The following is a 26595-nucleotide window of genomic DNA, read 5'->3' as shown; positions in this document are numbered from 1 at the left end:
ACATCTCACAGCAGGAACTGGAAAATCTGGTTTACAGTCGTGGCCAAAAGTTTTGACACAAATATTAAAATATTAATTTTCACAAAGTCTGCTGCCTCAGTTTGTATGATTACAATTTGCATATACTCCAGAATGTTATGAAGAGTGATCAGATTAATTGCAATTAATTGCAAAGTCCCTCTTTGCCATGCAAATGAACTGAATTTAAAAAAACATTTCCACTGCATTTCAGCCCTGCCACAAAAGGACAAGCTGACATCATGTCAGTGATTCTCTCGTTAACACAGGTGTAAGTGTTGACGAGGACAAGGCTGGAGATCACTCTGTCATGCTGATTGAGTTCAAATAACAGACTGGAAGCTTCAAAAGGAGGGTGGTGCTTGGAATCACTGTTCTTCCTCTGTCAACCATGGTTACCTGCAAGGAAGCACGTTGCCGTCATCATTGCTTTGCACAAAAAGGGCTTCACAGGCAAGGATATTGCTGCCAGTAAGATTGCACCTATATCAACCATTTATCGGATCATCAAGAACTTCAAGGAAAGCGGTTCAATTGTTGTGAAGAAGGCTTCAGGGCGCCCAAGAAAGTCCAGCAAGCGCCAGGACCGTCTCCGAAAGTTGATTCAGCTGCGGGATCGGGGCACCACCGGTACAGCGCTTGCTCAGGAATGGCAGCAGGCAGGTGTGAGTGCAGCGAAGACTTTTGGAGGATGGCCTGGTGTCAAGAAGGGCAGCAAAGATGCCACTTCTCTCCAGGAAAAACATCAGGGACGGACTGATATTCTGCAAAAGGTACAGGGATTGGACTGCTGAGGACTGGGGTAAAGTCATTTTCTCTGATGAATCCCCTTTCCGATTGTTTGGGGCATCCGGAAAAATGCTTGTCCGGAGAAGACAAGGTGAGCGATACCATCAGTCCTGTGTCATGCCAACAGTAAATGGTCCTGAGACGATTCATGTGTGGGGTTGCTTCTCAGCCAAGGGAGTGGGCTCACTCACAATTATGCCTAAGAACACAGCCATGAATAAAGAATGGTACCAACAGATCCCCCGAGAGCAACTTCTCCCAACCATCCAGGAACAGTTTGGTGACAAACAATGCCTTTTCCAGCATGATGGAGCACCTTGCCATGAGGCAAAAGTGATAACTAAGTGGCTCGGGGAACAAAACAAAACAATATTTTGGGTCCATGGCCAAAACTCCCCAGACCTTAATCCCATTGAGAACTTGTGGTCAATCCTCAAGAGGTGGGTGGACAAACAAAACCCCACAAATTCTGAAAAACTCCAAGCATTGCTTATGCAAGAATGGGCTGCCATTTAGTCAGGATGTGGGAAAGAAGTTAATTGACAGCATGCCAGGGCGGATTGCAGAGGTCTTGAAAAGGAAGGGTCAACACTGCAAATATTGACTCTTAGCATCAACTTCATGTAATTGTCAATAAAAGCCTTTGACACTTATGAAATGCTTGTAATTATACTTCAGTATTCCATAGTAACATCTGACAAAAATATCTAAAGACACTGAGGCAGCAGACTTTGAAAATTAATATTTGTGTCATTCTCAAAACTTTTGGCCACGACTGTAGTCCATGAGGAGGAGATGCACTGCAGTACTTAATGCAGCTGGGGGCCACACCAGATACTGACTGTTACCATTTCTGTTAGTCACATGTCTGTGGAACTTGTTCAGTTTATGTCTCAGTTGTTGAATCTTATGTTCATACAAATATTTACACATGTTAAGTTTGCCGAAAATAAACACAGTTGACAGTGAGAGGACATTTATTTTTTGATGAGTTCATAATTATTAACAAATCACACTCCAACAAGAAACCGATGACCATTTGCAACTTTAGCTCTTTTTGCTCTATATTCATTGCCACAGTCTTTCACTTACTCTCGCAGAGCTTGCTCAGAATCAACCAGCACTTCTGCTTCCACGATGATTCCGTCCAGCTGTTGCTTTTCTCCATCGCCGCATCCTCACTACTCACCACTATTCCGCTCTACCGACCTCGCAGTGACTCATTCCTCTGGGGTATCACTCACAAGTTATGTAGCAAGCTAAAGTGACAATAATGCCTACCATGGATGTTTCCCAGTTGCTTTGAATGTTCAAAATCATAGTGTAAGAACAGTTTTAAAGCCTCAAAGGATAAAAGGATCCAACTTTCAAAACAAGTCCTTTTTTTGCTAGCCACAGCAACGAACTAGCTAGGTAGCTGTTTGGTAACTGGAGTTGGGAAACTGCTCAAATGCACTGGCAACCTTGTGAAGTGTGTCTGTCAATCTGTCAGTGCCAGCATCTCTCCCTGGGTTAGGCCACTACAGGGCTGCTTCCTGTCAGAAGAGATCGAGGTTCCCCGTCACCATGAATGTTACATACAGATATGATGGGGCAGTCTGGAACTGGATGTTATCTTATTAACATTCATTGCACAGGAGGCTGCTGAGGGCAGAAGCAATAATGACCGTTTCGACGCAAATGGAATGGCATCAAACACTTGGAAACCATGTTTTTGATACCATTCCACTCATTCCGCTCCAGCCAGTACCTCAATCCCTTCTCCCCAATTTAAGGTGCCACCAACCTCCTGTGATTCCCTGTTCTCTTTTTTTCATGAGGTGGGTTGTGTGTGTCTGTCTACCACAGTCATTCATCCATCTTTTGAAAGCCGCTGGTAAAACATGTGGCAAGACAGCATTTGCCCCCACAGTACTTTTTAGTGGTTAGAGCGTTGGGCCAGTAACCAAAAGGTAAAAATCTGTCGTTCTACCCCTGAGCAATGCAGTTAACCCACTGTTCCCCGGGCGGGCTCTGAAGACGTGGATGTCGATTAAGGCAGCCCCCCGCAACTCTTGGCTTGAGGGGTTGGGTTAAATGCGGAAGACACATTTCAGTTGAAGGCATTCAGTTGTACAACTGACTAGGTAACCCCCTTTCCTTTCCCCTTTTCGATCTTGTGTGCGGCCGCCACACCACTTTCAAAGCAGTAGCACCGAATGTGATTAACAGACATATTCATTAGTTCACGTCATAGAAGATAAAGCAGGCACTTGTTATTGGACAAAATGATATAGTAACTCCCCCAATTTCAGCGCACTTGCCTCTATTTTGTCTAGTGAATACCACACTGTCACTGAGCTTTCACACGGTCCCCACAGTCAAAGTGGTCGAAAACCAGTCATTTGCTGTGGCAACTGTGGCATTGTGTTCTGTGACAAAACTGCACATTTAGAGTGGCCTTTTATTGTCCCCAGTACAAGGTGCACCTGTGTAATGATCATGCTGTTTAACCTGTCCAGGACTGGGGTTCCGCTAGCGGAACGATAAAATTTTAACAATAAAATTCTCGTTAATCCAATCAGTGTCCGATTTCAAAAAAGCTTTTCTGCGAAAGCAGAACATAACATTATGTTAGGTCAGCAACTAGTCACAGAAAGCATACAGCGATTTTCCAACCAAAGAGAGGAATCACAAAAAGCTGAAATATTGATAAAATTAATCACCAACCTTTGATATTGGTGACATTCCTGGGACAACATGTTACACAATACATGTATGTTTTGTTCGATCAAGTTCATATTTATATCCAAAAACCTCAGTTTACATTTGGCTTTGCCTCCAAAACATCCTTTGAATTTGCACAGAGCCACATCAAATCACAGAAATACTCATAATAAACATTGATAAAAGATACAAGTGTTATTCACAGATTTAAAGATATGCTTTTCCTTAATGCAACCGCTGTGTCAGATTTTTTTTTAAACTTTACGGAAAAAGCTAACCATGCAATAATCTGAGTACGGCGCTCAGAGACCAACACAACCCAAGAAGATATCCGCCATGTTGTGGAGTCAACATAAGTCAGAAATAGCATTATAAATATTCACTTACCTTTGATGATCTTCGTCAGAATGCACTCCCAGGAATCCCAGTTCGACAATAAATGTTTGATTTGTCCCATAAAGTTCATCATTTATGTCCAAATATCTCCTTTTTGTTAGCGCATTTGGTAAACAAATCCAAACTCACGACCCGCGTGCAAGTCCAGCGGAAAGTAAGGACGAAAAGTCCAAAAAGTTATATTACAGGTCGTAGAAACATGTCAAACTAAGTATAGAATCAATATTGTAGGATGTTTTTAACATAAATCTTCAATAATGTTCCAACCGGAGAATTCCTTTATCTTCAGAAAAGCAAATGGAACGGGAGCTACCTCTCATGTGAATGCGCATGACCAGCTAGTGGCTGCTGGCAGACCTCTGACTCATTCCCCTCTCATTCGGCCCCACTTCACAGTAGAAGCATCAGATAAGGTTCTAAAGACTGTTGACATCTAGTGGAAGCCTTAGGAAGTGCAACATGACCCATATCCAACTGTATCTTCAATAGGGGCTGAGTTGAAAAACGACCAACCTCTGATTTCCCACTTCCTGGTTGGATTGTTTCTCAGGTTGTTTCCTGCCAAATGAGTTCTGTTATACTCAGACATCATTCAAACAGTTTTAGAAACTTCAGAGTGTTTTATATCCAAATCTACTAATAATATGCATATATTAGCAACTGGGACTGAGTAGCAGGCCGTTTACTCTGGGCACGCTTTTCATCCAAACGTGAAAATGCTGCCCCCTATCCATAAGAAGTTTTAATCATCTTCTTGATATCTTTTGCAAATGAGAAATGCTCACTAACAGGGATGTACACTAATTTGTGTACAGAATTTTTGAGAAATAAGCTTTTTGTGCACATGGAACATTTCTCTGATCTTTTATTTCAGCTCATGCAACATGGAACCAACACTTTGCATGTTGCGTTTATATTTTTGTTCCGTATATGTTTGGTTGTACCAGCACCTCGTTGTTTCTTTCTTCATGTTCCTCTATGGTCTGTAGAATCTGACTTTGCGGTTGTGTTATCTAGTGGAAACCCTCCTCTGCTCCCTGCCTGGTTGCCTGCATCATGGGAGAGCAAACACAAATGTTCATTGAAAACAAGCTATGTGTTATTAAAATCGGTTAATAAAATCATTTCGAAAGCTAGTTAGAATGATCCAATATAAACAAAACTACTAACGTTAGCTTTAGAATAGCTAGGATAGTTATAGACAGCTAGGCTAGTTATCATTAGTTATCTAAGTTGATGCAATCATGCAGCCACCAGCTAACCTTAATAATTTACTCACTGAAGGAAAGTTTGTTTGATCTTCTTTATCCTGTGCCAATCTGCTGCTGCTACCCAAGGCCAAGGGACACTGAAGTTCCTGAATAAGTTAGTCAGCCAGTTTGTTATTCCAGTAATGTTCATTGGCATATTATTTTATTTTGACTGCTGGTGATTATTCACAAATGTTTGTGGTGCAAATCTCTGTCTTAAAAGTAAAAAACCTACAAGTTCCACCACAGGCTAGAATTTTTAGCACCACCATAACTTTCAAAAATACAGAGATTAGCTAGTGACACCTACTGATATGAACTGGTAATGCAGGTTTGGTTAGAATAGAGTGCATGACATTCAATCAAATCTACTTTCATGAAAAGGGGGATATTATTTCCAATGAAAATGTTGAAAGTAGTTGATTGAATGATTGAATATATGGATTTTGCAGGAAATCAGTTCCTACAGTGAGCGCCAGCAAACCAACCTCTGGTGGGCAAGATGGAGACCCGGACAACAACACAATGTTAGTGGTTTTTTTTTTTTAAACGTTGATGCATAGTGTTAAATGTAACCCTGCCTTTTTACAAAGTCTACTGTGTACTGTATAGTGTTAAATGTAACCCTGCCTTACATAAAGCTTACAGAATGAACAATTGCAGAAGAGCACTAATCAGATTAACAGATAATGAGTTTTATGACATAACATTTAAATACTTTTCAACATTGAAACCTGTCTGCCTTTTTTATTTTTCAAGGTCCACTGCATAACATTGTGCGTGTGGGGAGTGAATTCAATATTTAAAGACATTGTAACAATCCTTTGCATAACGCTCAGCCCTGCTATAGTAGTTCACTAAACTATATAGTATGTTGTCCATTGAAGTTGTTGTCTCTGGCAGTTTTCATATCAGATTCAGAAAGAATAATAACAAGGTTTGTGTTAGTATGAAAGGGTTTGGTCCACCTTTAGGCCAGGAGTGTTTCCAATTTACATTACCCAACAATAAAAACCCCAACGCTATAGTGATAGCACAGATTAAGCTACCTATAATAGAGTTTTCCCGGTTTCCCAAAAGCATCTTAAGGCTAAATTCATTGTTAAAACCACTGAGCTCACGATGAACTTAGCCTTAACATGCTTTAGGGAAACCGAGCCCAGGTCACAAGATCAGGAAAAACTCTTGGCCCCAGAAAACTCTACTTTTGAACCTGTGGTGCCAACTCTGCTTCTTTTGTTAAACTTATCTCTCCTTCCCTCATTAAGCACACAGACCTCCACCCCTCACTATACTCATTCCTTCATCCCTTACTGAAAAAACAGGATTCTTGCAAACAGTTGTAGCAAACTCTTGGCCAATTTGTCACAAATTTGCGGCAAGCTCATATTTTCACATGCAAATTAGTTTTGTGACAAACTGTTGCGGTAAGTTTGTTACAACTTTTGAACTTCTGGCAAACAATTCTGGGAAACTTGTGGCCAACATTCTGTTTGCCGCAAACTCAGTATGAATATGCAAATTAGATCAGGTTTTTGGTCACTGTGTGTTAAACAACATTGCAATGTATATATTTTTTTCCCAGAAATAAATTGTTTATGTAATATTTCTTATGTAGCTACAACATTTACATGAGAGAAATGTGAACACAGTGGGGATGTTTAAAGGGACAATTACATAATTATTTACATGAGCCAAGTGATAACTGAGCAATAGATTAATCAGTTTAAAAGATAATTAACACAATTGTAATAATTAAAACGAAATCAAACCCAGTTCAAAATTATTGCCTTTTTGAGTGACCTTTGGAGAAGTCCTTCGTCCAAAGCTTGTTGAATGCATGCACTGAAACGATCAGAAAATAAAACAAAATTAGGATGCTGAAAGCAATTACTGAAAACAATTTATAGTTTGGCTTCTTAAAAAGGTAGAAATTGAGTTATGCCTAATATGGCAATTGATATTGTTACTCCAAAAAATAACCAAATTTGGGTAATTTCGACAATCTAGCGCTGGGTTAATATTGGCCAAACATAGCATTGGGTTAATTCAACCCAGCGGGTTTGGGTTTTGCTTCTAACCCAGCGCCTTGTGTTGAGCGCTTGACCCAACTGCTGGGTAAATTAGACTATATTTCTGGGTTAAAATAACCCAGTGTGTTGGGTTGTGACATAAACACAGCCCATTGGGTTGGGCGATTGACCCTTGGGTTATTTTCAGTGTTATCCCTAATTTAAATTTTGCTTGCATATTTTTGCCTTCTCTACCACCCCAACCCCTCCCTTTACTACACACACACACAATCAAGATACAATGTTGAATTTCAAATTATTTTTATTTCCTGTATTTCAGAATGTACAAGAAAATATATACATTTTTTAAATAGCACATTTCAACAAAGCCCTATTGTCTAAATATGCATTATTTCACAAGATAAGATTTCATAAAATAGGATTGATTATTAGAATTTATTTATATTATTTCATGAACCAAACAGTCCAAACATCAGATTTAAGCCTCAGTTGAACGTGATGTGCACACTCAGTGATGTGCACACTTCACTACATTTGTAAAGAAAATAATGTACTTTTTACTCAATACATTTTCCTTGACACCCAAAAGTACTTGTTACATTTTGACAGGAAAATTGTCCAATTCACACACTTATCAAGAGAACATCCCTGGTCAGCCCTACTGCCTCTGATCTGGCCGACTCACTGAACACAAATGCTTAGTTTGTAAATTATGTCTGATGTTGGAGTGTGCCTCTGGCTATCGTCAATTAAAAATAAAAAAAAAGTGCTGTCTGGTTTAATATAAGGAATTTGAAATGATATAAACTTTTACTCTTTAGTACTTTTTCCAACCACTGGATGGGGCTGGGGTTTATAGCATTTATTTCACATGGCCCATCACTTTAAACAAGTGTGTCTGGGTGTATTTAATATTTATAAAACATTTTACCTGGACACTATGTTTACCTGGAATTGTTCCTTATTGTAGGCTACTACCACTTTTAGTCTTAATCTTTACTACACTACTCACTGTTTAGCACATGACCTCATATGTGAATCTTTAAAGAGATGGGTGGGGCTGTCTTAAGAGTGTGTGAACACTGCTGAATGGGTGTAGACAAAGGAGAGCACTCCAGTAGGTACCAAAACTTTCAAAGGCCCTTTTCTCAAAAGTGAGTTTACAAGTTGATCATATTTCAAAGCAGAATTACTTTCCCATTGTTCCTCAATTCCAGTGTATGGTATACCATTTTGTAGCTCTGAGTCTCTACTTTTATCCAATAAAAAAAAAACTCATGTTGCTACATAAGACCGATTTGAGCTGGTCAGTCACAAATGGTTTAAAACATTGTTACACAGAATAAGTGTTAAATATTATATTTGAAGGTCACTACTAAGAACATGGACTAATGAGTTATTACTTAAAGTGCTTTTCCCAATAACCAAAATGTAACATTTGTATTTAACCTTTTCATGTGTGAGTTCCAAATATCTCTAATGATTACCCCAGTGTGAGTTTTTTTTTATCTGCGTGATGTCAGAATGCACTCACTCTTCCAAAATATGATTGTTACACAACAGGAGAGTTAACCCATACTGCCCTCAAATCAAGGCAACAAGGGCAAGCCATCTAAGGATGACCAAGCTGTCAAATGCTACAGATGTGGTCAGGAGGGACATACTGGATGGGCATGTTCCATCACATAAAGTAAACAATGCAACAAATGTGGCAAAGATGGACATTTCTCAAAAATGTGTAGGACAAAGACAAAACTGAATGTAAATTAACTCACAAACACACCTGCTATACAAAATGATTAAACTGACAATGATGAACATGTTCACACTTATCAGCAGTACTGATGATGCTGAAATACAGTTATTAGTCAATGGCCAGCCAGTTAACATGTTCATTGCCTCTGGGGGCTAGCTGTAATATTGTGGGCACAGCAACATTCAGTCATTGCAGACCAAATGCAATGTGCAATTAAAACCAACATCCAAGAGACTTCACACAACCATTAGCAGTTGAGGGCCTGTTCACTGCCAACATTACAGCAGTTGTTGTGTCTGAGTCAGTCACTGCAGCCATTTTAGTCGTGAAAGATGCACAGACATCTGTACCGGGAAATAAATCAGCAGTTGCTCTTGGCATTTTACACACAGGGCCAAAGGCACACAAACTCAGTCCAAGATGATGACACAAAGACATTCAAAACTGAAAGACTTCCACTTACGAATTCATGTAGATGAAACTGTCACACCTGTTGCACAGCCAGTACGCAAAATACCATTCAGTGTCAGGAAGCTAGTTGAAGAGAAGACAAAGAAAAAAAAGTGGAATGGACCTACATCATGGGTCTCACCATTAGTTGTAGTACACAAGAAAACCGGTGACATCAGAGTCACATCGGTTTGAGCGTATGCTGCAGGGACCAATGTAGAATGATCACACCCATGTGTTCATACATGGGGTTAAAATAAAAGGGGTTAAAATAAATTGTTGTGACAGAATGAAAGCGTACCAGAATGCGCTTCAGTAGTTGAATTAAAGGCAAACATGCCAAATACCGTACTGTAGGCAAAAAGCAGGCACAAATGCATTAAAAAACTAACTAAAAGTACATTTAACAGAGCTATAAATAGTGCCGTAAGAGCATATTAGCATTTGAATGAGACACTCATTGCTCATCCATCCATTGATCTATTAATTCACAGGAACACATCAGCCAGAGGGCTGTGCTTCCTCCTGTCACTTCTCACACTATATACAAGAGCAGATACTTATCCACTATTGTTCAGTGGAAAAAAGACATTCTCCCTACAGTCTTACTGCAGGGGATTCTGTTCCTGGCAGCTGATACATCGTGGTCTGTAGGAATTCCTATGATGGGGCACAGTGGGAAAGTTGATCTCAAACACATAATAGGATGAAGCACACATCCAGTGCCCCAAGCAGTGTAAATTTCTTGTTAACAAATTATAGTTTTGGCAAGTCGGTTAGGACGACTACTTTGTGTATGACACAAGTCATTTTTCCAACAATTGTTTACAGACAGATTATTTCACTTATAATTCACTGTATCACAATTCCAGTGGGTCAGAAGTTTACATACATTAAGTTGACTGTGCCTTTAAAAAACTTGGAAAATTCCAGAAAATGATGCTTCTGATAGGCTAATTGACATCATTTGAGTCAAGTGTACCTGTGGATGTATTTCAAGGCCTACCTTCAAACTCAGTGCCTCTTTGCTTGACATCATGGGACAATGAAAAGAAATCAGCCAAGACCTCAGAAAAAAACTGGAGACCTCCACAAGTCTGGTTCATCCTTGGGAGCAATTTCCAAACGCCTGAAGGTACCATATTCATCTGTACAAACAATAGTGCGCAAGTATAAACACCATTGGACCACACAGCCGTCATACCGTTCAGGAAGGAGACGCGTTCTGTCTCCTAGACATGAACATACTTTGGTGGGAAAAGTGCAAATCAATCCCAGAACAACAGCAAAGGACCTTGTGAAGATGCTGGAGGAAACAGGTACAAAATGATCTCTATCCACAGTAAAACTAGTCATATATCGACATAACCTGAAAGGAAGAAGCCACTGCTCCGAAACCGCCATAAAAAAGCCAGACTACGGTTTGCAACTGCACATGGGGACAAAGACTGTAGATTTTGGAGAAATGTCCTCTGGTCTGATGAAACAAAAATAGAACTGTTTCCCATAATGACCATCGTTATGTTTGGAGGAAAAAGGGGGAGGCTTGCAAGCCGAAGAACACCATCCCAACCGTGAAGCACGGGGGTGGCAGCATCATGTTGTGGGGGTGCTTTGCTGCAGGAGACCTCTTCAGTAGGTCCTATGATTGAGTGTAGCCTGGCCCAGAGGTGCGAAGATGAACGGCAAGGCACTGGAGCGACGAACTGCCCTTGCTGTCTCTGCCTGGCCAGCTACCCTTTCTCCACTGTGATTTTCTGCCTCTGACCCTATTATGGGGGCTGAGTCACTGGCTTACTAGTGCTCTTCCATGCCGTCCCTAGGAGGGGTGCGTCACTTGCGTGGGTTGAGTCACAGACGTGATCTTCCTGTCTGGCTTGTACATTGGGGGAGATCTTCGTGGGCTATACTCAGCCTTGTCTCAGGATAGTAAGTTGGTGGTCTGTTGATATCCCTCTGGTGGTGTGGAGGATGTGCTTTGGCAAAGTGGGTGGGGTTATATCCTCAAAGTTTACTTCGATATGATGGTTATTATATCAATATTTGCACATAAAGGAGATTCCACCGCCATTTCTCACATAATTAATTTTAATGACACAAAAGATCCCACCATGTAGAATGAACAAATTGTCTGTTGGCATTTATAAAATTGTACCAGCATTTCATGTTTCCATCAGCCCGCTCATGACTTTTTTCAGGCGTCAGGTAATTCACCTGCATGAAATGTGCTTAGTGTTGTGTAAATGAACCTATGAGCCCCAGCAATCAATCAATCATCAGCAGATGTCACAAAGCGCTAGTCACTCGATGATATGTTGTGTGGTCCTCCCACTATATCTCGGAAGCATGCATTTTATTAGGCTACAGATTAAATAAATGATGAACTTCACAGGATGCTGAATGTGCAAGGTGATGAGCTTGGTGCTCCTTTCCAATAGGGTCTTATACTGGTGACATGATGACCGATGCTTGGCTGCCATTTGACAAATACAAATAATATTGCTCTTATCCATAACAATCTCATAATGTAGATAGCCTACCCCCACTGTATGTGCGAGCTGTTGGCTAGAGTGCATGTGCCAAGACCAGAGGGGGAGAGTTTGTGACAAAACAACCAGTAGAGTTGAAAATGCAAATGTTTTTTTGGGGACTTGAGAATTTAACAGCAAAATACATTTTTATGTACACTACATCATTACGCACAGTCTTTAATCCACAAAAAAAGTATGTTTGCTGGAAACATCTCTGGTGGGAAAATACGCATATTGTAGTATGCAGTTTAAAATATTCGCATGAATATCTGTCACAAATTTGATGGAAACCTACCTACAGTAATATCTTGGAGTGTGCAGTTATGCGTAAAAGATTTTGGAATGCTGTCCCTTTCATTCAAGGTTTACAAAATTACATATAATTTCCCCATCAATCTCCCTATAAGCTATTTAAACTTACAGGCTGCAAGACAATTAAGGACTTTCTGGTCTCTTTGAAGCTGGGTCAGAATGTCTTCCTGCCTATCTTGTAGACTGGCGTTGAGAGGGTCACTGGCGGAAGTATTAAAGCGATGTCAACTTGTGTATTTGGAGAGAAGGATGTTTAGTGAATAACTTGATTGTGTTCTGGCTGAAAATAGATGAGCATCTGAGGCACCACCAGCACGGTCATTTCAAACTATACCTGCATCTGGGTCTGCTTCTTGTCGCTGGGCTGGCCAGGTTCCATTTTTTCAGTGTATCTTTAGAAGCTGTCCATTCATTGGCCTTGACCTCTGGATTTTAGTACAGAAGTAAATAAATGTGAGAAACCATAGCTAGCTAGCTACTTGACAATATCAAATTTAAGGTAAACTATAACATTAGCTAGCTAACAGAATTTGCATCCATCCTCCTCAACTTCACAAGTCTGACTAAAGCTGTCACTGTCAGAAATCATTGAAAACCATTAGAGCAATGTTAGCTAACTTAATCAATCACTGTGCAAATCATTACTTAGCTAGCTACCTGTCACATAAATTGTGAAAAGAATATGATAGCTAATGTAGCTAGCTAAGTGGCGCTGACAGAATGAAACTTGTATCAACAACATGTGTTTCACTCTATCGCATAAAACATGACATTGCTAACTAGGCATCATTTAGCTAATAAAATTTTAATTTTGGGGGGGAAGTTTAATTCATAAGTTAGACACTCACCGGACAACTTTAGTAGGTACTTGCAAGATGGCGTCGACAGAGCTGGTCGCCTCGCTTCAGGTTCTTAGAAAACTATGCAGCTATTTGTTTTTTTTAGATATTATTTCTTGTTACTTTTCTTCTTATTTCTTAACATTTATTTTATTGTTAGCCCAGAAAATCTCAAGTGTTATTAAATACAGCCGGGAAGAACTATTGTATATACAAGCGATGTCAACTTACCATCATTACGACCAGGAATACGTCTTTCCCGAAGCGGATCCTTTGTCGGACCTCCACCCTGGACATGCGATCTTATCTCAGAGGCCGACTCAAAACAACGCAGTCGCCGCAGACGGAGCGGCCTACTGGTCAGACTCAGAAGGTGAGCACACCATCCACCACTTCCGAGCATATTACTCACCAATGTCCAATCTCTAGATAACAAGGTGGATGAAATTAAGGCACGAATTGCCTTTCAGAGATTGTAACATTCACGGAAACATGACTCACTCGGGATATGTTGTCAAAGTCTGTACAGCCACCCGGTTTCTTCACGCATTGCGCCAACAGAAACAAACATCTCTCTGGTAAGAAGAAGTGCGGGGGTGTATGCCTTATGATAAACAACTCATGGTGTAATCACAACAACATACAGGAACTCAAGTCCTTTTGTTCACCTGACCTAGAATTCCTTACAATTACAATGCTACTCGAACTTCCGTGACGCATACAAAGCCCTCCCCCGCCCTGCCTTCAGCAAATCTGACCATGACTCCATTTTATTGTTCCCAGCCTATAGACAGAAACTAAAACAGGAAACGCCTGTTGATACAATGCTGGTCTGACCAATCGGATTTTCACGCTTCAAGATAGCTTCGATCATGTGGACTGGGATATGTTTCGGATCGCCTCGGACAATAGCATTGATGTATACGCTGACTCGGTGAGCGAGTTTATTAGCAAGTGCATCGGAGATGTCGTACCCTCTGTGACCATTAAAACATTCCCTATCCAGAAACCGTGGATTGATGGCAGCATTCGCGCAAAACTGAAAGGCGACCGGAAACACGACCAAATACAAACAGTGTAGCTATTCACTCCGCAAGGCAATCAAACAAGCAAAGTGTCAGTATAGAGATGAAGTAGAGTCACAATTCAACGGCTCAATCACTAGATGTATGTGGCAGGGTCTACAGTCAATCACCGATTACAAAAAGAAAACCAGCCCGTCGCTCCCAGACAAATTAAAAAACTTCTTTGCTCGCTTTGAGGACAATACAGTGCCACGGACAACCCGCTCCTTCTCCGTGGCCAATGTGAGTAAAACTTTTAAACGTGTTAACCCTCGCAAGGCTGCCAGGCCAGACGGCATCCCTAGCCGTGTTTACGGACATATTCAACCACTCCCTATCCCAGTCTGTTGTCCCCACATGCTTCAAGATGCCCACCATTGTTCCTCTTCCCAAGAAAGCTAAGGTAACTGAACAAAATGACTATCATCCCATTGCACTCACTTCTGTTATCATGAAGTGCTTTGAGAGACTATGTTGTTCATTGACTACAGCTCAGCATTTAACACCACAGTACCCTCCAAACTCGTCATTAAGCTCGAGACCCTGGGTCTCGACCCCGCCCTATGCAACTGGGTCCTCGACTTTCTGACAGGCCACCCCCAGGTGGTGAAGGTAGGAAACAATATCTCCACCCCGCTGATCCTCAACACTGGGGCCCCACAAGGGTGCGTTCTCAGCTCTCTCCTGTACTCCCTGTTCACCCATGACTGCGTGGCCATGCACGCTTCCAACTCAGCCATCAAGTTTGCAGACGACACTACAGTTGTAGGCCTGGTTACCAACAATGACGAGACAGCCTACAGGGAGGAGGTGAGGGCCCTCGGAGTGTGGTGTCAGGAAAAAAGCCTCTCACTCAACGTCAACAATGCAAAGGAGATGATCGTGGACTTCAGGAAACAGCAGAGGGAGCACCCCCCCCATCCACATCGACGGGACAGTAGTGGAGAAGGTGGAACGTTTTAAATTCCTCAGCATACACATCACGGACAAACTGAAATGGTCCACCCACAGACAGCGTGGTGAAGAAGGCGCAACAGCGCATCTTCAACCTCCGGAGGCTGAAGAAATTTGGCTTGTCATCTAAAACACTCACAAACTTTTTCAGATGCACAATCGAGAGCATCCTGTCGGGCTGAATCACCACCTGGTACGGCAATTGCACCACCCTCAACCGCAAGTCTCTCCAGAGGGTCGTGCGGTTTGCACAGAGGGTAGTGCGGTTTGCAAACTACCTGCCCTCCAAGACACCTACACCACCCGATGTCACAGGAAGGCCAACAAGATCATCAAGGACAACAAACAGCCGAGCCACTGCCTGTTCACCCTGTTATCATCCAGAAGGCGAGGTCAGTACAGGTGCATCAAAGCTGGGGCCAAGAGGCTGAAAAACAGCTTCTATCTCAAGGCCATCAGACTGTTAAACAGCCATCACTAACATAGAGAGGCTGCTGCCAACATACACACTCAAATCTCTGGTCACTTAAATAAATTGACTTAATAAAGGTATCACTAGTCACTTTAAATAATGCCACTTTATTCATGTTTACATATCCTACATTACTCATCTCATATGTACAGTGGTGAGAACAAGTATTTGACCCACTGCCGATTTTGCAGGTTTTCCTACTTACAAAGCATGTAGAGGTCTGTAATTTTTATCATAGGTACACTTCAACTGTGAGAGACGGAATCTAAAACAAAAAATCACAAAATCACATCCCCACTGTATATACTGTATTCTACACCATCTACTGCATCTTGCCTATGCCGCACCCCATCGCTCATCCATGTATTTATATATACATATTCTTATTCATCCCTTTACATTTGTGTGTATTTGTGTGTATAAGGTAGTTGTTGTGAATTTGTTAGATTACTTGTTAAGTTTTAACTGTATAGTCGGAACTAGAAGCACAAGCATTTCGCTACACTCACATTAATATCTGCTAACCATGTATATGTGACCAATAAAATGTTATTTGATTTGAGGTACTGTTGCTAGCTAGATAGCTTTGTTTCCAATTTCCAAAAGATGTTTCTAATCTACTTGATTGATTGGTCATAAGCGGTTACTGGTCTTGGAATGTATGTGTTCATCAGAAACGGCCACTAGTGGCAATAGATATTTTTAAACTTCTGGCAACATTTTGTGGCACACTATTTAGTTTGCAGTAAATTTGCCACAAACTTGCGGGAAGTTTGCATCAACAAATCTGTTTTTGTTAAGGATGCCTCTATTCTTCAATAAACACATCCCTCCTTTCATTCATCCTTCTATCCATATTTTATACTCCCTGAAAGACTAATGGACACAGGTCGTTCTAGTGTCTAAACAGGCAGATGGACAAAGTAGGGCCTAAGGAAGTAGAGAGTCTGTCTACTACCCAACCGCCCCTGGTTTCATCCACTGTCCTCGTCATAGACCTCTGGTGGGGGCTGTTGTTGATGTGATGTCCTCAGATGACACTTTTAAGAGGGGGCAGGTTTTTAAGTGTCACAGCCATCCTTTCCCTCTCTCCCTCCTGCCTCCTCCTCCACAGTCGTTGTGGGATACGCTGTATGCTAATTAACCCAAACTAAAATCCAATGGAGTAAATCATGCAGCTGTTTTTATCTCCCTGTCATTACATTGTGGCAGATGTACAATGATCCATTATAATGATAAGTCTGCAACAATATCTCAGAGCCATAACGGGGGGCATTATCTGCGTGAAGGCACCATACCGCGTTGCTCGAGACGCTTGTTAGAAACAACAATGACACAGGAAGGATTCAGAACAGCAATGATAAAGAAAGTGAGAGAGAGAGAGACAGAAAGAGAGAGAGAGAGACATAGAGAGATAAAGAGCATCAGCTGTACACAATGTACAACACTACTTCAGGTTGTAATTGGTTTGTTTGTCTCTAGCCATTCACTGTTGTCATTGTCTCATGACATCAATGACTACACAATGTGACCCTCTGAATTCCTGGCCTTATGCAAGGCTTGAGATGCTGTGTTGACAACCTTGCAGAGTTATGATCCAAAGCACTCCAAGTCTTACTAAATAACCAGAAATAGCTGTGACTACACCATGCAGCTGGCAGCACTATGTGAAATGATAAGAGAGGAAATTGATTATTTCATGCAGCCCCATACATACAGTTGAAGTCGGAAGTTTACATACACCTCAGCCAAATTCATTTAAACTCAGTTTTTCACAATTCCTGACATTTAATCCTAATAAACATTCCCTGTCTTAGGTTATTTAGGATCACCACTTTATTTTAAGAATGTGAAATGTCAGAATAATAGGAGAGAATTATTTATTGAGCTTTTATTTATTTTATCACATTCCCAGTGGGTCAGACGTTTACATACACTCAATTAGTATTTGGTAGCATTGCCTTTAAATTGTTTAACTTGGGTCAAACGTTTCGGGTAGCCTTCCACAAGCTTCCCACAATAAGTTGGGTGAATTTTGGCCCATTCCTCCTGACAGAGCTGGTGTAACTGAGTCAGATTTGTAGGCCTCCTTGCTCGCACACACTTTTTCAGTTCTGCCCACACATTTTCTATGGGATTGAGGTCAGGGCTTTGTGATGGCCACTCCAATATCTTTGTTGTCCTTAAGCCATTTTGCCACAACTTTGTAAGTATGCTTGGCGTCATTGTCCATTTGAAAGACCCATTTGCGACCAGTTTTAACTTCCTGACTGATGTCTTGAGACATTGCTTCAATATACCCACATAATTTTCCATCCTCATGATGCCATCTATTTTGTGAAGTGCACCAGTCCCTCCTGCAGCAAAGCACCCCACAACATGATGCTTCCACCCCCGTGCTTGGGATGGTGTTCTTCGGCTTGCAAGCCTCCCCATTTTTCCTCCAAACATAACGATGGTCATTATGGCCAAACAGTTCTATTTTTGTTTCATCAGACCAGAGGACATTTCTCCAAAAAATACGATCTTTGTCCCCATGTGCAGTTGCAAACCGTTGTCTGGCTTTTTTTATGGAGGTCTTGGAGCAGTGGCTTCTTTCTTGCTGAGCGGCCTTTCAGGTTATGTCGATATAGGACTCATTTTACTGTGGATATAGATACTTTTGTACTTGTTTCCTCCAGCATTTTCATCTTCACAAGGTCCGTTGCTGTTGTTCTGGGATTGATTTGCACTTTTCGCACCAAAGTACGTTCATATCTAGGAGACAGAACCCGTCTCCTTCCTGAACGGTATGACGGCTGCGTGGTCCCATGGTGTTTATACTTGCGCACTATTGTTTGTACAGATGAACATGGTACCTTCAGGCATTTGGAAATTTCTCCCAAGGATGAACCATACTTGTGGAGGTCTACACATTTTTTTCTGAGGTCTTGGCTGATTTCTTTTGCTTTTCCCATGATGTCAAGCAAAGAGGCACTGAGTTTGAAGGTAGGCCTTGAAATACATCCCCAGGTACACCTCCAATTGACTCAAATAATGTCAATTAGCCTATCAGAAGCTTCTAAAGCCATGACATCATTTTCTGGATTTACAGTCAGCTTAGTGTATGTAAACTTCTGACCCACTGGAATTGTGATACAGATAATTATAAGTGAAATAATCTATCTGTAAACAATTGTTGGAAAAATGACTTGTGTCATGCACAAAGTAGATGTCCTAACCAACTTGCCAAAACTATAGTTTGTTAACAAGAAATTTGTGGAGTGGCTGAAAAACGAGTTTTAAAACCTCTTATGGCTCAAATATCAGCAGTGAGTATCAGCAGTGGAAAGAGGTGGCCATTTCAAACGGCCTCGTACTCAATTCTTGCTCTTACAATATGCATATTATTATTACTTTTGGATAGAAAACACTGTCTAGTTTCTAAAACAGGTTTAATTATTTCTCTAAGTGAAACATAACTCTTTTTACAGCCCATTTTCTGTAAAAAGTGACATTTCCAAGAAGCTATGTCTCTCTTCAAGATACTCTCTATAAAAGGCCTTGGCACTTAGGACTGTAGAAACACGTCACACGCCTTCCCCTGGATGTCATGCGGAAGTGAGAGAAGAAATGACTTGATTATCTCTGTCAGGGACTGAAAACAACATCTTGGAGTGATAAGTGCGCACTTAATTTTTTTTTCTGGGCGCGAAGTAGGAACTGGACTGCGCTCCTGGAAAACACTCGTTATAGGTGAATATGATCTCCAGCTTCGATTTTATTTGATACATGTCACAATATCATCCTAAAGTATGTTTTTTCAATATACTTTAATTATATTATTGAAATTTATTCTGGACTTTAGACGTGATGCGACGCAAGAATTTTGTCAAGACGGAGAGGTTAGCACGGCATGGCCAGTGTGCCATGCTAATTCAAGAGGGACATCGTTCGTTCTAGGTCCAAATGAACACGGTTCTGAACAAAGGACCCTTTGGAGAACATTCTGATGGAAAATCAACAAAGATAAGGACCCAATTTGGGATGCTTTTTCATATATCTGTCGAACTGTGCTATCGCTAGCGTTTGACTAGAATCAATGCTGCTGTGTGTTAGCTATTGTAGTAAGCTAATATAACGATATATTGTGTTTTCGCTGTAAAACACTTCAGAAATCGGAAATATTGTCTGTATTCACAAGATCTTTCTCTTTCATTAGCTATCCACCATATATTTCTCTGAAATGTTTTCTGATGTGTAATTTAGTAGTTGACGTTGGTGTCTGTATTTTCTCTGGCTACTCCCGTGCGATTTCTGACTGTAGCTATGATGGTGGCTAAGATGGTAGCAGTAATGTAAAACTGTTTTATAGCTAAAATATGCAACTTCTTCGAACAAAACATAGATTTATTGTGTAACATGTTATAGGACTGTCATCTGAGGGAGTTTTTTCTAGGTTATTTAGGTTAGTTCTAGGTTAGTTAGGTTGGCTTTGCATGCTAGCTGCATGCTAGCTGCATGCTACCGGTGCTGTGAAAAATATCTGTCTCTCTTTTTGTATTTGGTGGTGAGCTAACATGAATATATGTGGTGTTTTCGCTGTAAAACATTTAAAGAATCTGAAATATTGTCTGTATTCACAAGATCTTTCTCTTTCATTAGCTATCCACCATATATTTCTCTGAAATGTTTTCTGATGTGTAATTTAGTAGTTGACGTTGGTGTCTGTATTTTCTCTGGCTACTCCCGTGCGATTTCTGACTGTAGCTATGATGGTGGCTAAGATGGTAGCAGTAATGTAAAACTGTTTTATAGCTAAAATATGCAACTTCTTCGAACAAAACATAGATTTATTGTGTAACATGTTATAGGACTGTCATCTGAGGGAGTTTTTTCTAGGTTATTTAGGTTAGTTCTAGGTTAGTTAGGTTGGCTTTGCATGCTAGCTGCATGCTACTTCATCCTACTTGTGCTGTGAAAAATGTCTGTCCTCTTTTTTATTTGGTGGTGAGCTAACATAAATATATGTGGTGTTTTCTCTGTAAAACATTTAAAAAATCGGACATGTTGGCTGGATTGACAAGATGTTTATCTTTCAAATGCTGTATTGGACTTGTTAATGTGTGAAAGTTAAATATTAAAAAAAAAATAGATTTTGAATTTCGCGCCCTGCACTTGAGCTGGATGTTGTCATAAGTGTACCGGCGCCGGGCTTGCAGCCTGAAGAAGTTTTAATGACTCCAACCTAAGTTTATGTAAACTTCCGACTTCAACTGTATGCATATAATGGTCCTATGTTGTCTAGATCAGAATGATAGGCTGTTTATATTACTTACTCCAGCGCTGAAAGAAAGTGTTTTATTTAGATGTGTTTCACTGATCAATGTGTGCTTCTGATATGATAATGGTTTCTGATTCGCATGTAAATATATCAGCTCACTGGTACCCTGTTCAGGTTGTCAAAAGAAACGCCTTATCCTCCCAAGCCAACCCAAACATGCATAATCCATAAAATGTTCCAAAAGCAAATTAAGGACATTAATCAGGACGAGAAGAGGACGAAGTGACAGACTAGGAGGCAGCAGTTTAGGGGTTGTTGCAGTGAGGCCAAACCCAGTCAACAAAACGGTTCTTATTTTACGGTACTGTTACTACTAAGAAGTGACAGGTGGGATGTTCATGATGAGTGTTTGTATGTCTCCTGCATCCTTAATTGTTCACCTCTCGACCAAGCAAGTTTTTATTTTAAAGGGCGATTCCACACGAGCGTGAGCGCAAAATATTTTTGGTATCTCAGATTGTTTTGGCAAGTCTCACATAGAAACTTAATTGGGAGGAAGGATGTTTGACATGGTTTTAAAATTTGTATCACAAACCAGTTTTGAGAAAATCATGACGAAAGTGGCCAATTTAGGCCCTTTTTAAACCTATACATACCTGCTCGACGACCCTATGATCTGTGAACCGTACATGATACAGACAACATATTGGTGTTATTCTACTCCAAATACTGTTTTCTCAAATGGAGTATGTCTAGATTCTGAAATGCAATTTTTCACATTCATATATTCAACATTTAAAATCTGAATGTCTCAAAACTACCCTTTTTGATTTTGATTATTTTAAGAATTGTTTTTGGGAACAATATACTCTTCAAACACGTTACATTTCCACAGCTGGCTCCTTGCTACTTTTAATTATATGACCCAATTTATAAATAGAAATTAACATTATAGGTCATCAACCAATCACAGCAATCCTTTTGGATTAGACATTCAGCAAATCACCAGCAGAGGGAGTTCCCTTTGAATCCATTTACCATTCACTGTTTTGGTGATGCTCATAAAATGTATCATAACTTCAGAGCCCACTCTGAAATTGTGATGTACTTGTAGAGTATATTGTTCCAAACAATATGTCTTCAAATGAACATAATGTAAAAGGATAGTTTTGTGATATTCATATTCATATTGTTTATGTTGAATAAATGAATGTGAAAATGTGTATTTCAGAATCTAGGCATACTCCATATGTTAATGTATACTAAAATGACTATAATGACACCAACATGTCTGTATCATGTATGGTTCACGGATCATAAGGTCCCACAGGAGGCATGTATGGGTCTGAAAAGGGCTTAAGATGGCAGATTTCCTCATGATTTTCTCAAAAATGGTTTGTGATACCAATGTAAAAAGCATGTTTAACATCTTATGTGAAAATTGCCTGTACAATCCGCTTCCACTAGAGTGGAATCACCCGAAAATCTCATTTGTCTGCAATTATTTACCGGTTCAAATGAACAAACCATACTTGAACTTGGTGATGCCACTCATATATAATCTAGCTCATTCCATTTCTATTAATCTATGTTTTTGGGAGAAGAGCCTCTTGTTGTTCAGAGTGTCTTGATTAAATCTGAGTGCTGTTGCTCTGGCTCATTTTAAAAGGTTCACCTCCATCAATTTATGAGACATTCATCAAATTACTTTATTTTTTATTTATTTAAGAAGTGCTGCCTGGTATATGACATCCATTATCAAAGCTAATCCAATCCTGTTATTAATGCCGGAAACATCTAAAATCGTAACAGCTAACCTGCAGAATTTCTTTTTCACATCAACAGCTAGGATATTGGGGCCAAGCTTCCTGACATTCAGGACCTATATACTAGGCGGTGTCAGAGGAAGGCCCAAAAAATTGTCAGACATGACATGCAGACTGTGTGTATGTGATTCAGTCTGGTACATACATTCTGAATGACATGATCTCAGTATCTCAGCTATGAACACAATGGATGTGCAGTAGATGTAGTAGCATATTCAAGGGCATCTGTTTGTCATTACGACAACATACAATACAAAGCACAGCAGCTAATGGCTTATCACGAGAGTAGTATACTAATTTAAACATAACTGCATCAATAAATGTTGCATAGCATTAACCTGCCAGTGCATCATAAATACTCCACAACACACAAACGCACACATGTACACGCACAGGCACACACACACACACACACACACACACACACACACACACACACACACTATTTGATAATACACATTAAGAAAAGAGGATTCCTCAAGGGTTCTTAGGTAAGGGTGATGGTTCTATGTGGAACCATAATAACTGAAATAACCGTTTGAGCCCTTCAATAGTTTGCATTTCAGAAAAGGGTAATTTTTTCCCCGTTAGAACATTTTGGGGCGTGGTTTGCCCGGCGCTTTCTGTGCAACCGTGAGTGAGTGTTATTACATTTGATCCAATCTGTTGTGTGTTATGCTATTACATGTCATGTACTGTGAGGGGGAAAAGTATTTGATTCCCTGCTGATTTTGTACGTTTGCCCACTGACAAAGAAATGATCAGTCTATAATTTTAATGGTAGTTTTATTTGAACAGTGAGAGACAGAATAACAACAAAAAAATCCAGAAAAACGCATGTCAAAAATGTTATAAATTGATTCGCATTTTAATGAGGGAAATAAGTATTTGACCCCTCTGCAAAACATGACTTAGTACTTGGTGGCAAAACCCTTGTTGGCAATCACAGAGGTCAGATGTTTCTTGTAGTTGGCCACCAGGTTTGCACACATCTCAGGAGGGATTTTGCCCCACTCCTCTTTGCAGATCTTCTCCAAGTCATTAAGGGTTCGAGGCTGACGTTTGGCAACTTGAACCTCCAGCTCCCTCCACAGATTTTCTATGGGATTAAGGTCTGGAGACTGGCTAGGCCACTCCAGGACCTTAATGTGCTTCTTCTTGAGCCACTCCTTTGTTGCCTTGGCCGTGTGTTTTGGGTCATTGACATGCTGGAATACCCATCCACAACCCATTTTCAATGCCCTGGCTGAGGGAAGGAGGTTCTCACCCAAGATTTGACGGTATATGGCCCCGTCCATGGTCTCTTTGATGCGGTGAAGTTGTCCTGTCCCCTTAGCAGAAAAACACCCCAAAGCATAATGTTTCCACCTCCATGTTTGACGGTGGGGATGGTGTTCTTGGGGTCATAGGCAGCATTCCTCCTCCTCCAAACACGGCGAGTTGAGTTGATGCCAAAGAGCTCCATTTTGGTCTCATCTGACCACAACACTTTCACCCACTTGTCCTCTGAATCATTCAGATGTTCATTGGCAAACTTCAGATGGGCATGTATATGTGCTTTCTTGAGCAGGGGGACCTTGCGGGCGCTGCAGGATTTCAGTCCTTCACGGCGTAGTGTGTTACCAATTGTTTTCTTGGTGACTATGGTCCCAGCTACCTTGAGATCATTGACAAGATCCTCCCGTGTAGTTCTGGGCTGATTCCTCACCGTTCTCATGATCATTGCAACTCCACGAGGTGAGATCTTGCATGGAGCCCCATGCCGAGAGAGATTGACAGTTCTTTTGTGTTTCTTCCATTTGCGAATAATCGCACCAACTGTTGTCACCTTCTCACCAAGCTGCTTGGCGATGGTCTTGTAGCCCATTCCAGCCTTGTGTAGGTCTACAATCTTGTCCCTGACATCCTTGGAGCGCCCTTTGGTCTTGGCCATGGTGGAGAGTTTGGAATCTGATTGATTGCTTCTGTGGACAGGTGTCTCTTATACAGGTAACAAACTGAGATTAGGAGCACTCCAATTAAGAGTGTGCTCCTAATCTCAGCTCGTTACCTGTATGAAAGACACCTGGGAGCCAGAAATCTTTCTGATTTGAGATGGGGTCAAATACTTATTTCCCTCATTAAAATGCAAATCAATTTATAAAATTTTTGACATGCGTTTTTCTGGATTTTTTTGTTATTATTCTGTCTCTCACTGTTCAAATAAACCTACCATTAAAATTATAGACTGATCATTTCTTTGTCAGTGGGCAAACGTACAACATCAGCAGGGGGTCAAATACTTTTTTCCTTCACTGTATTAGGCTACTGACCAATCCTCAAAAAAGGCGTTAGTTCTTGAAATACCCCTACCTGAATTATAACAAAGCACAACCATGTTTTTCCATACGGTATCTCTAAGGTATCTCTGGTTGTATAAAACTATTTTACTGCAAAAAGTGGTCACATTGACAGATAGTGACTAATCCCCTTAACTCAAACAGTTCAGAATAATGCATGGCATTAGGGGGGAGGGGGGGCTGGGCCATAAGTTAATGTAACCAAATATTGCAATCTCTGCTATTGCTACAATTTAGAATACAAGTAGTCAATTGTCTGCCCTACATATACTAACAAACAGCATTAGGATTTCTCAAAGCATTTTGTAAATATAGACCTGTAAACACACAGATAAAATAGGCGTAAATATCAACTATGAATTTTTATGATGAATATATACTTCACTTATTGGTAGCTGTTCAATAGACAACTTTCCACATAAAATTTGCAAGCTCTTTGCACACTACACTCTTACAGCAGATGGGTGCTCGCGTCAGCCAATTTCAAGAACCAGCAATTACCAACGCATTTGCATTCATATTCCGTACACCTCTCCATTCCCCTCTGTCCTTCCCCTCCTCTCAAACCATCTCCCTTACTGGGTGTTTTACATTTATCCCACTGCGGTTCTGACTTTGCAGGTGGTCAAGTGCTTATTGAGGATGTCGAGTGGACTCCAGAGTGAAAAATAAAACTCTCCTTCCAAAGGTTAAATGTCAAATGGAAATCCCCCAAATAGTTGTAATGCACTTCAGACAGGAACCTGGAATGACACCATTTACATTATTAAAAAGTGATGTTATTAGAGCTCTGCTCTGAATATGAGACAAGGGGTTTAATTCAAACAATCTGGTCTGCAGGATTCTCACAGTAGTTGTATAATGAGGAAGCACAAGTTTTAATGGCACTGTAAAAACAGACAACGTGAGACTTACAGTTTTCAGTGTGTGGATGCTAGGCAGGCACTCCAAGAAAAGCTTAATTGAATCCGTCTCAAAATGTTGGTGTTGCTACCATTGATGTCACCATGACATCACTCCAGTTCCAATTTCTTCTCCCCCCCAGATCTTTATTTTACATTTATTTAACCTTTATTTAACTAGACAAGTCAGTTAAGAACAAATTCTTATTTACAATGACAGCCTACACCAGCCAAACCCAGACGACGCTGGGCCAATTGTGCGCCGCCCTATGGGACTCCCAATCACAGCCGGTTGTGATACAGCCTGCATTCAAACCAGCGTGTCTGTAGTGATGCTTCAAGCACTGGGATGCAGTGCCTTAGATCGCTGCGCCACTCGGGGGCACTAAGTGACACCACTACGTAAACCCATCTTTCAAACGCCAGAAAGCAATCACAGTAGCATGTAACCCAAACCCCTGCGGTTTGTTGGTGCTTGGGAAAAGTATGAGAGGCTGGCCAAAGTAAAAAAAGGATGGAATAATCATCCATTGCCTTGGGAGACTCCTTCATTGTCTTGAATTCTGCTGTTCATTGTTTAGTACATATACCTACTTTTTTGAAAGTATACATTATAAGCTTCCATTCATCATTCTAACTGTTTAGGTCATTTACTGCTGTCGTTTATTGGGCAGTCCTGAGACCTTTAACTACTC

Source organism: Salvelinus alpinus, chromosome 6 (genome assembly GCF_045679555.1).
Source record: "Salvelinus alpinus chromosome 6, SLU_Salpinus.1, whole genome shotgun sequence".
Classification (NCBI taxonomy): Eukaryota; Metazoa; Chordata; class Actinopteri; order Salmoniformes; family Salmonidae; genus Salvelinus; species Salvelinus alpinus.
Note: the sequence above shows the minus strand (reverse complement) of the source record.